Consider the following 10,810-nt stretch of genomic DNA (forward strand, 5'->3'; position numbering starts at 1 on the left):
AATCTATGATCCCTAGATCATTTGCTCAACAATTCAGCCTCTAGTAATAGTCTACATTGTTTTGCACTAATCCGGACCTCAGTCCCTCCGAACTTCAGTCCCCCTGGACTAGAATCTCTCTGGAAACTACATTTGTTCTCAATCTCTTCTTCCTCAAACCTCTATCCTCCTTAAATGAATCTCCAAACTTCCTCTTTATACCATCCGCAAGCATCAACAACTTGATCAAGTCAGCCAAAGATCCACCGGTTCATAATGAAACATGCAAACAATAATATGTCGGCCTGAATCATCAAGAACATCTCCAAAATGCTTAGAACTTCGTGTGAACCTCCAAGAACATCAACCAAGCCCAAAACAACATCTCTCAATGATCCACAAGTTACGAAAACCATTCGCATCCCAATTCTACTCCGCTCCACTCACTCCAAGACCAACTGGTAAGAACACACCAATACCATAATAGTATCGGAATCGATATCTCACCGAAATCAAATGCAAATGCCATGAATCTCAAAAAAATTTAAGACAACGATCTCTAGGTGCTAAATCCAAATCCGCAACTCGAAATTCTCAAACATGAAGAAACACAACGATCTCCAAGCAACTCCACTGCTAACTGCTCCAACCGGTTGAGCTACTCTGGTGCTCCTACATCAGACTCTCGGGGTTAATTGAAAAGTGAGTCCCATCACTTGATTTGTTTCAATGATATGTTAGTAGGTACTTGCAACTGCCTCAAGGATTCGTTGATCTGACTAGATAGGTTATGATTGCCTCTCCTCAGCTATCTACCGGACCACCTTGCAGCTTGCCTCGATTTGGTGATCTGTTCAAGTCTCCACCTACCAACTACCTCAAGATCATGCTCCTAGGTTCGGTGATCTACTTGCAAGCCTTGTATTGCCTCAATGCTCAGCAATCTGAACAAGTCTTCAAGCTGCCTTAAGTTTTTTTCAACCAGTTGGTTCACAACCAACTCTTCCTCCATCAATAGGTTCATAACTAGCTCTGATACCACTTGATGAATTCAAGGTAGGGAGATCCAATGAAGGACAGCCCCACCTTGTAGCCTATAACATAAACACCATGAAAGATAGCGACAACCGGTTCACACAACACAAGATATAATTGGGGAAATAGAAAAGAGAAACCCTTGTGATAAATTAATGAATTACATATGCCCTCAGGCTTTACATATGTTGGACCACAGGACAAGATTAAAAAATAATTCTTACAACTCAAATATATGATCCGCAGATCATCTGCTCAACAATTCAGCCTCCAGTATCAGTCTGCATTGTTTTGCACTGATCCGGACCTCAATCCCTTTGAACTTCAATCCCCTTGGACCAGAATCTCTCTGGAAACTACATTTGTTCGCAATCTCTTCTTCCTCAGACCTCTATCGTCCTTCAATGAATCTCCAAACTTCCTCTTTATATCATCCGCAAGCAACAACAACTCAATCAAGTCGGCCAAAGATCCACTTGTTCATAATAAAACGTGCAAACAATAATATGTCGGCCCGAATCATTAGGGACATCTCCAAAATGCTTAGAACTTCGTGCGGACCTCCAAGAACATCGATCAAGCCCAAAACAACATCTCTCAATGATCCACAAGTTACAGAAACCATCTGCAACCCAAGACCAATCGGTAAGAACACAACAATATTGGAACAGTACCAGAATCGATATCTCACCAGAATCAAATGCAAATGCCATGAATCTTGAATATATTGAAGACAACGATCTCCAGTTGCTAAATCCAAATCCGTAACTCTAAATTCTCAAATATGAAGAAACGTAATGATCTCCAAGCAACTCCACTGCTAACTGCTCCAACCAGTTGAGCTACTTTGGTGCTCCTGCATCAAACTCATACTTGAATGTAGGTTGATATAACTTGTGGATCAATGTAATCAAATATAGGATGCTTGAAATCTCTTGGAATTAATTGGAATTGTAACTTAAACTTATGAATGATAGAAAATTGATTTATATAGGGTTCACAAGGTATTTTTTAGTCTAGACCGACATAATTTGGTCAAGTACAAAAACCACTTCCAGAATTCAAATTGTGAAAGTCGATACTAGCAATTACTATAATTTCAAAGAATTTTGGTGGGATAGGTGTGCTAGACACAAGTCCCACCAAAATAGGTCCTCCAAAAGGGAGTCATGAATGTGGGTTTGTGATGTTTGTAGACTCATAAAATTAATTAAATTAATATTTAATTAATTATCTCGTGTCGCATAATAATAAAATTTAATCATGTTAGCACTTTTCTTTGCCCAAATTAATTAAATCATATTTAATTAATTCCCCCCTTCCATCTAATTATATTTGTCTCATTTCTTCTAAAGTTTGATTTATTTCAATAAATCAAACTCAACCTTAGGGAATATTCCAATCCCAATTAATGAAATTAATTTGGTGATTCGTACAAACCCACCTTTTAACTCCCTTCATTAAGCTAATTAACCTAAGCCCAATTCCTATTAACATTTATCCTATTTTTAAATGTTACACACCTACCCAAGTCCACATGTGACTCCCCTCATAAATGACTTGCGTGCACAAGTCATTTCACCTCTCCACCTCACCTTTGACCCAAGGGGTGCTCACACGTGTGAGAATACTCTTCCCCATGGAGCCACCCTACACCTTTCCCTTTTAGTCTGCATGTCATATCCCATCTTCCTATATCCCTTACACTTTGATAAAAGTGTTTCCACTTGTCAGCCTCATGGTCTTTCCAAGATTTGCTCATATATGTGCGAGCAAATCTTACCCTCTTGCAGCCATGACAAGTGTTCTTCTTAAGATGTGTTCACAGATGTGTGAGCACACCTTGCCCTCTTCCCCATGCCAAGTGTTCTTCCCAAGGATTAACACTTGGTCCACATGTCATAAGGCTATGTGCCTTGTCCACTTCATCTCCTCATCTTCAATCTCAGCCCTTCATTTAACTTCCAATCTTGACTGTTCATTTGGAATCTCCAAATTCTACAAATTGGAGCCTCCATTCATCTCAAATCATCCACTTTCATCATATCCTTATGTTGCCCTTTTGGTTGCATATCCACTTCATTAGTATCCTTATGTTGCCATTGTGAGAGAATAATCATATCCATTATTGTCCATCATTTACCATGTCCAAGTCAACACCCATCAATCTATCCTTTATTATGCTAATGTGAGAGCAGTCCACATTCAATAATTCAATCATCTCTCACTCTTCATTCGTCAATATTGGAGCAACGAGATCACATGGAGACAAGGAGGACAAGGAAGAACAATGGCATAGGGAGCATCATGAGGGAAGTAATGGTCATTTATTTGTTTATTCCTCATATGCTTGTATGCTAACCTTCTTTCTTGGTATGTTATTAAACGGTGTGAACTCATATGATGTATATTGATTACTAACACTTCGTTTTAATGACGAAAATGTTAAATTAGGTCCTATTTTAAATATTTCACAAGAGTTAAATTGTGGGATTGATAATAAAATTATAGAGTATAATGGGGGCCAAATAGAGTGTGAAATTGTAAAGAGATACAATTTACTATACTACAAAAGACAATCCTATTTTATGAGGTACTATATAATGATAGTGTATTGTGATGTATTATGTAAGCTCGATAGCTATTGAATAACCTTTGGATCTCTAGCTTGTGATACTCCTATTAGAAGCTTGCTCTCTATGTATATTGTAATTTATTTTTTATTTTTTAATAATATATTGCGCGGCTTTTGGAGTATGGGATTTTTCACTTGAAATGGTTTCCCCATGTAAATCATTATGTTGTGGTATGCATGCTATTTATATTTATTTGTGTTAATTTTTTGTATTTATTGTAAAGATCTAAAAAGTTTTTGCACTGCCCTTCTCTCAAGATTAGTGTAGAAAGTTGTTTTGCTACCTTAACTTTCTTTCGGTGTGCTTATCAAAATGATTTGTTTTAACTAGGAGTGTAAAATTTATTACAAAATAGTTTCATGACCATATTAAATTTATTGTAGTGATCCATACTGAATAGAGCAATGCTTTCAAACATCATGCTAGAATTTATTTGTACCAAATACTACAAATTTTTTGCCCCAGTCGCATATGGATTTGGATATGATCGGTAAAGGGTTTTAATGAAATATTTTAAGATGAAGTTCCTACAAAATTAGCATTTATGTCGATCTCATTTTTTATCATCTTTGTAGAATTGATGTCATGAAAAAATTACCATGATAGTTGTATTCATTGAACCTTAAGAAACTCCACATTGTTTAGATTGTTGATGTTTCAGTAGATTGTGTGGATGTTTCCTTATACAAATCGTCAAACCTACAAATCATTAATGTGCTAAATCATTTTATTATGTTTGTTTGGCTTGATGGACCTTGAAATGATATTTTGTATAGAGTATTGATGAACACAGTGGCTAGGTATGATAGATATTTGTAGCTCTAGATTTGCAATGTATTTATTTCTTCATGATCCATGACCCAAGGTTTGAAATATAAACTCATATTCCTCAATAAAAAGGGTTTTGTCTTTTCATATTTTCATTAAAAATGGTGCATTTTTTTTATGATTTTGATTATTACCAAACAACCCACCATTAGTGTTTCACTTAGAATTTTTAGAGAGATAGCTAGAGAAAAAGATGCATGTAATAATGTGTCTCGAGATCAATGATAAACACTTCAAAAAAAATTAAATAGAAAAATATAGCATGTTTCTTATTGTTTGATTTTTTTGTCACAATATTTGTGGTGTATATATAGCAGGGAGTTGATGAATGATGCAACATTTTAAATCAACATGAGTTAGTTTTGTATTGGTCATTTTTTTATTATGCGGGAGTGTTTGTAATTTTCACTAAATATCATTAAGTAGACATTATTGAATATTATCATATTTCTTCAACATTTTCTTACGTGTTGTTCTAAGGGTTGTATTTGATTTTGTTGCCTCTAAGGAATCGGTCTTGAGGACTCAAAGCTTTCCATACCATTTAAAATATTATAAAATTATTTTCAAGTCCTTTTAAAACCGTAAGTCAATGTTGTACACTCATGTTCCTATAGCTTAATCAAGGAAATATTTTATTAGAACCTTAAAATAAATTATTTCACAAGGATTGTGTCTATGTATTTTTATAAGTTATATAAGGGGTTCATACATCTAGTCTTACTTGACATAGTGATAAAATTTAGAGTCGAGTGTGCAATTAGGATTTAGGCATTGTTATTTTGGTTGTCCATTTTGTTTGATCTCAATACCTATTTTAAGGTATACACCTAGAAATACCCTCTTGATTCTAAGATGAGATCAAAGTTTAGGAGAGATAACCCACTCTCATAATTGATATCTAATTGTCCTAATTTTTTCGATGATCCTCTTTTCCTTTCTTAATAACAAAATCCTAGCTTTAAAGATGGAGAAAGATCTAGCATTTAGAAGTGTTATTTCGTGACCTAACAAAGCGGATTCAAAAATATTTAATCACAAGCAATCTTAAAACTAAAAAGCCAATTCTATAGGACACCTCATTCATTTAGACAAGATCTTTCTTATTGAAGGCATTGGTTTTGATTTGAATGTTAACTTTCCTAAAGATAGTAGACAACATGGAATCTCATAATTGGCCTAAAATGGTAGTGGAGGAAAAACTAAGTGGAAGAAAGAACACTTGGATGAAATAAAAATCCAAGTGGATGAGTAAATGTGATACTAGTATGCAAGAGTGCCAATGAGGAAACTAAAATATATGTGAGAGGGGAAAGTCACGACAATCACATGGACAAAGCAACTTAGGCAAAACGGAGGTCACTATGTTAAAGAGTTTAATCCCACTTGTGACCATAAGTGAAAAAACATATATTGAAACATAAATAAAATGAAAGATGAAAAATGAAAAATGTCAATAGATCAACTACAAACATGTTCATGTTGTCTTAGTTGTGATATTGGAAGGTGGATAATACCATGAAAAGAAGTTTGAGTAGATAGAATATTTGTTTTTGCAATTTGGGGTTAGTGGAAAGAAAATGGTACTACAACACAAAGTGCCTAGCATATAAGGAGATTTAGATCAAATACAACAATTGAGAGCTGAGAGGGACAAGTTGTAAGTGTGAAGCGGATGTGGTGAGCTCAAGAGGATCGTTGCAGGTGAGTGAAGTCTTGATCAATTGAGAGCTAGGATGCCGCGAAGGAAAATGTTATGTAGATTGTAGAGCGTGAGAAGATTGCAGCAGATGAGGATGAGTTCAAAGAGGAATATGAGGGGGGTCATGAGGAGACCTGTGATGATTTCATTTTTGGAATGATATTGGGAAGAGAGTTATTGGATATGGAATAATCCCTTGAAGAAGATAGTTGTAGCTAGAAGTAGAAAGATGTGATTGCAGCCCACACAAATGAGAAGAAGAAAAGAGATGAAGTGAGCAATGAAGAGAGATGCGAGGAGAAAATGGTCGTGGCGGCTCATCCTTTGGTGAGTGAAAGCAAAGAGTGTGATGGAGGTACCTCGCAGATTGAGGTAGAAGATGAAGTTCAAAATGTGGATTTGGAGGTTGAACAAGGACCTAATGAAAATGACATGTTGCTTGGAGAGGAGATCAAAAAGATTGTAGAAGTTACAATGAGTAGTGATGAAAAAGATGTTGCAGCAATGGAGGTTGAAGAGGATGTTGCAACAGTTGAAATTATGGAGGTAATTAATTTTTCTGTTTTTAAAAGTAGATAGGAATAAAAATGAGTTAGTAGATGTAGTTGCAAATGTTGCATATGCGCATGTAGAAGCAGTAAAGGATACTGCCAATGACTAGTTTGGTGGAGGTGGTTAGTTTTTGGTGGGCCAAAACCCACAAAAGAAGAAAACAGTGGAGAGGTTATTTGATGGAGGAGGTCAGATAATGGTGGGTTGGATCCCGCAAAGGAGAAGAGTAGAGGAGAAAGCCATTAGCAAGAGGGGATAGCAAATGGTGGATGCAAATCCACGAGAGGAGAGGAGAGTAGAGTAGCAAGCAAAGTTGTGGGAGAAGGATGACGGTTGTTCGAGTAAGATGCTAAAAAATAAGAAAAAAGAAGAGATTTCATGTGTCTAAACACTACAATAGAGTTAACTTTCTTGATTGTTTAGAACCTAAAAGACTAATTCTATTACCTAATTCTATTTTGTGAGTTTTACTTACAAATTTTTCCTACCCCACGTGTTGGATGCCTTTGAAACGTGGACTGTTTGACAGAAAGCCTTTAAGAAATGGTGTCTCGTGGAAATGGATTTGCTGAGGAAGCTTTAGATACTTTCAAGCAAATCACTGCCTAGGAAGTGGCGTCTTGGAGCAGGGTACATTCATCCATCAAAACGTAGGTCTCTGAACTTTCGGAAAACACAAATACACAACGTAGAGTTAATATCATAAAAAATAAGTCTCTTTTATTTTGGACAAAGCACATACTTATCCATTGAATCGAAAGAGGGAAGGTTAAGACAAGAAGAGGAAAAGTCAAGTTATTGCGTAGAGGGAAGGCAGAGAGTTCGGTAATGGAAGAGATAAAACAGGGGAAAAAATGCACTAGAAGACGAAAAAAAAACACTAATCTTTTGAAGGTGAAAATATATAAAAGCTAGCAGAAGAAGCGAACAAGGGAAAGGGGGGCATCGTGGGCTGCTAAAGAAAGAAGCAGTGGTAGCTAAGAAGGAAGGAAAGACCCATTTCATTGCGTATGTAGGGGGTTGCAGTTAGTTGTGTTGAGAAGTTAGCAAAATGGGACATTGTGGAGGGTATTAAATCCAGAAATTGCTATCGATATTGTGGAGGGTATCAGTCAAGAGGTAGGAGTAGTCTTAAAAGAAAGAGAGAAAATGGAATGGGTTGCGTAGTTAGGTGAATGGGCAGTTGTGTGGATGAATGTGGCATAATAGATAAAGATGAATGTGAGGTAGATAGAAAGAAGAGGCGTAGCATGTATGGACAGAGACTGATAAGAAAGAGGCATGAGTTTTGAGATTGCAGAAATAAGGGAAACACAAAGCTCAGAGAAGTGAGGAAGAAGTGTGAGTTTGAGAGACTAGTTTGAGTTGATGATGATCCAATTGTAATTAATGATCTTTGTAGATTTGTATGTAATTGTTGAATGAATAAAGATTGTTTTCATTTTTGTTGCAATTCATAAGCTAACTTTTGGCCTCTTTCATCACTACTCACATTTTATCAGTAATGATTCACTCATCTAAATACTATTCTTTTTAAGTATAATTAACTATAAATTCTCAAATTAAACATACTTAACTTCCTTATCCACTTTTAAAATCTTTAACAAATATTGTATCCTATAAAATATTATTTTTTAAATGAATTTACCTATTTACATTTCCATTTCCATTTCCAAAGGAAAACTCACTTATACCATTTATATATTAGCCAAAAAAAAAAAAAAAAAGTTGGTTTTACCTATTTGCATTTTAATTTTTTTATAAAGCAAAACTTTTAAAAACCATCCACCCCTGACTCGCTTGGTCAACCTGTTGACCGAAAAAGTAAAACGCCCACCGTGGGGCTCGAACCCACGACCACAAGGTTAAGAGCCTTGCGCTCTACCAACTGAGCTAGACGGGCTAGTTGAAGCATTTAGTTTAAAGATAAATCTTATAGCTACTTTCTACTTGCTACTGATAATGTTGCAAATATACTTATGCTGTAATTTGTTAATACTTGTGCTGCAATTCCTAGAGAATCTTTAGCTAACATGAAACCTATGGGTATAATAAACTAACAATGCATGTATCTTTAACATAAATTTAGTCAAAGCATTCAATTATTAGTCACATAAATGTAGGTCATTTATTCACAACATTACTCTCTCTTTTCTCGACTCATTATGATGACTAATTAATTAGTGAAAATGAAAAGTATATTTCGTTATAGAACTCTTCGTATAATAAAACTATAAGAATAACTATATTTTCCAATTTCTTGATATGCCCTTACCCTTGAGTTGGTTTTATCAACATTAAAAGTATAAGAATAAGTATATTTTTCAATCTCTTGATTTGTCCGCATTCATTAGCATTTACTCTCATTCATTGGGGCAAGTTCAAAGCCCGAGTCAACTGAAAAGCAAAATTCAACTAGCATTTTAAAACTTTCATGCATATGTGTGTTAGGTGTAAAACCCAACTCAATAACCTTTGCAAAACATCTTCTCAACCATGAGTTGGTGGAAGGCTAATATTCAGGGTATGAACACACATAAAATAACGCTTAAAGATAAAGAACTGAACCCCAACAAAATAATGCGAGTTGAATGAAAAAATGCCTTTAAGATTTTCAAAACTTGATTAGAGAAGTTGACACTAAGGCTTAAATCACACTTTGCAATGTCAAATACCAATACTATATTTAAGTTGAATTTATTCTATAATGCAAAGGAAACAATACTTGTGAAAAATCATTTATCCTCAATTTATTTTGTTTCATATTCCCTTACAGTTCTTCTTTATATTGCCTACTTTCTATCATTTTTTTTTTTTAAACTTCATTTTTGTTATTAACACTGTAAAACAAATTCAAAATTGGAGTCATCGTGTTCAAATATCTCTATGATTTTTAGATCTCTTATTTCCATCACTCCAACCTCTAGAATAGTGACGAGATTCTCTCCACATGCTACCTCTTTGAGTTGAAACAACCTTACAATCTAGGGTTTCATTAATTCCCATTATTCTTTTCAAATTTCAATTTTTTTATTAATTGAAAACCTTCATATATTTGTCCTATTCATTCCTATGGTATTATTATAAATGCTTTATGATAAACAAATTGGGCCTTATTGGACCTCAAGTTTGTTTTGCCTTGTTTTGCTCTAGTTTCCTTCTTTTTGTATTCCTATGCAATATAATCACTCATTAATAATTGATCTGAGATTGTCTACATGTTTCATCCTATTAAAATTTTCCCTCGGTGTTTTCCCTTCTCCTTTGCCTCAGTCATTTCCCCAATGTTAAAAAATACAAAATATGGCTAAGTTCAATTTTTTTATGAGCATTTCATGTTCTAGAATGACTTAATGGGTACCCATGTTTCAAATTTAAAGAATTTTAGAATTAATTTGTGCAAGTTATGGTTGTCTAGAGGTTTTCCTAGTTCTAGGAACCTCCAACAGTGTACACAATGGTTCATAGAATTGTTGAAACCACCACAAGTTTCCAGTTCCTTCTCTATCATCAATTGTTGACTCCTCTAATGTGTCTTAGTCATTTCTCAATGAAGTATTCCTATACTTGATGGAAGCACTGATGAAGGGGTGATATTTTTTTCTTTTTCTATAATTTATTTCTTACAAACTTCATCATTGTATTTTTTTTATGTTGTCAACTTTTAGTTATAGTGGACCTTCTCCCTATTGTATTTTCAACCACAAATCTTACACCTAGCTCTTTAATATTCATCTTCTTTTCTATTATCCTCAATTCAATGAATAAATATATTCATAATCAATCTAAGAAAATTTCTATAGACTCTATTTACATAACCCATTTTTATTTGACTTTTTTCCTCCTTTGTGCATGATGTTAAATTTTTTGATCATTTTTAATCAATTTACTAATATCATTATTCTCGCTACCTTAGGAATCTCAATATAACATCATCTTTAATGTTGTCATGTACCTCCTCAAAATCTTCATTTAATGTATTCTCTTGTTTGTTAATAGATGTGCAAATCTTGATGGTGCTAGTCAATTTATTACATTGCGCACATTCTCAAAATATAACATTGTGATTTTACACTTT

General features: G+C 34.6%; 1 non-coding gene across 1 annotated transcript; it reads right to left on the bottom strand.

The window, feature by feature from the left end:
- Nucleotides 1–8,562: 8,562 nt before the first annotated feature.
- TRNAK-CUU (transfer RNA lysine (anticodon CUU)) lies at nucleotides 8,563–8,635 on the bottom strand. The gene has a single exon. It is a non-coding gene; the product is annotated as a tRNA-Lys (tRNA).
- Nucleotides 8,636–10,810: the final 2,175 nt, after the last annotated feature.

This window comes from Cryptomeria japonica, chromosome 6 (assembly GCF_030272615.1).
Source record: "Cryptomeria japonica chromosome 6, Sugi_1.0, whole genome shotgun sequence".
NCBI classification, from domain to species: Eukaryota; Viridiplantae; Streptophyta; class Pinopsida; order Cupressales; family Cupressaceae; genus Cryptomeria; species Cryptomeria japonica.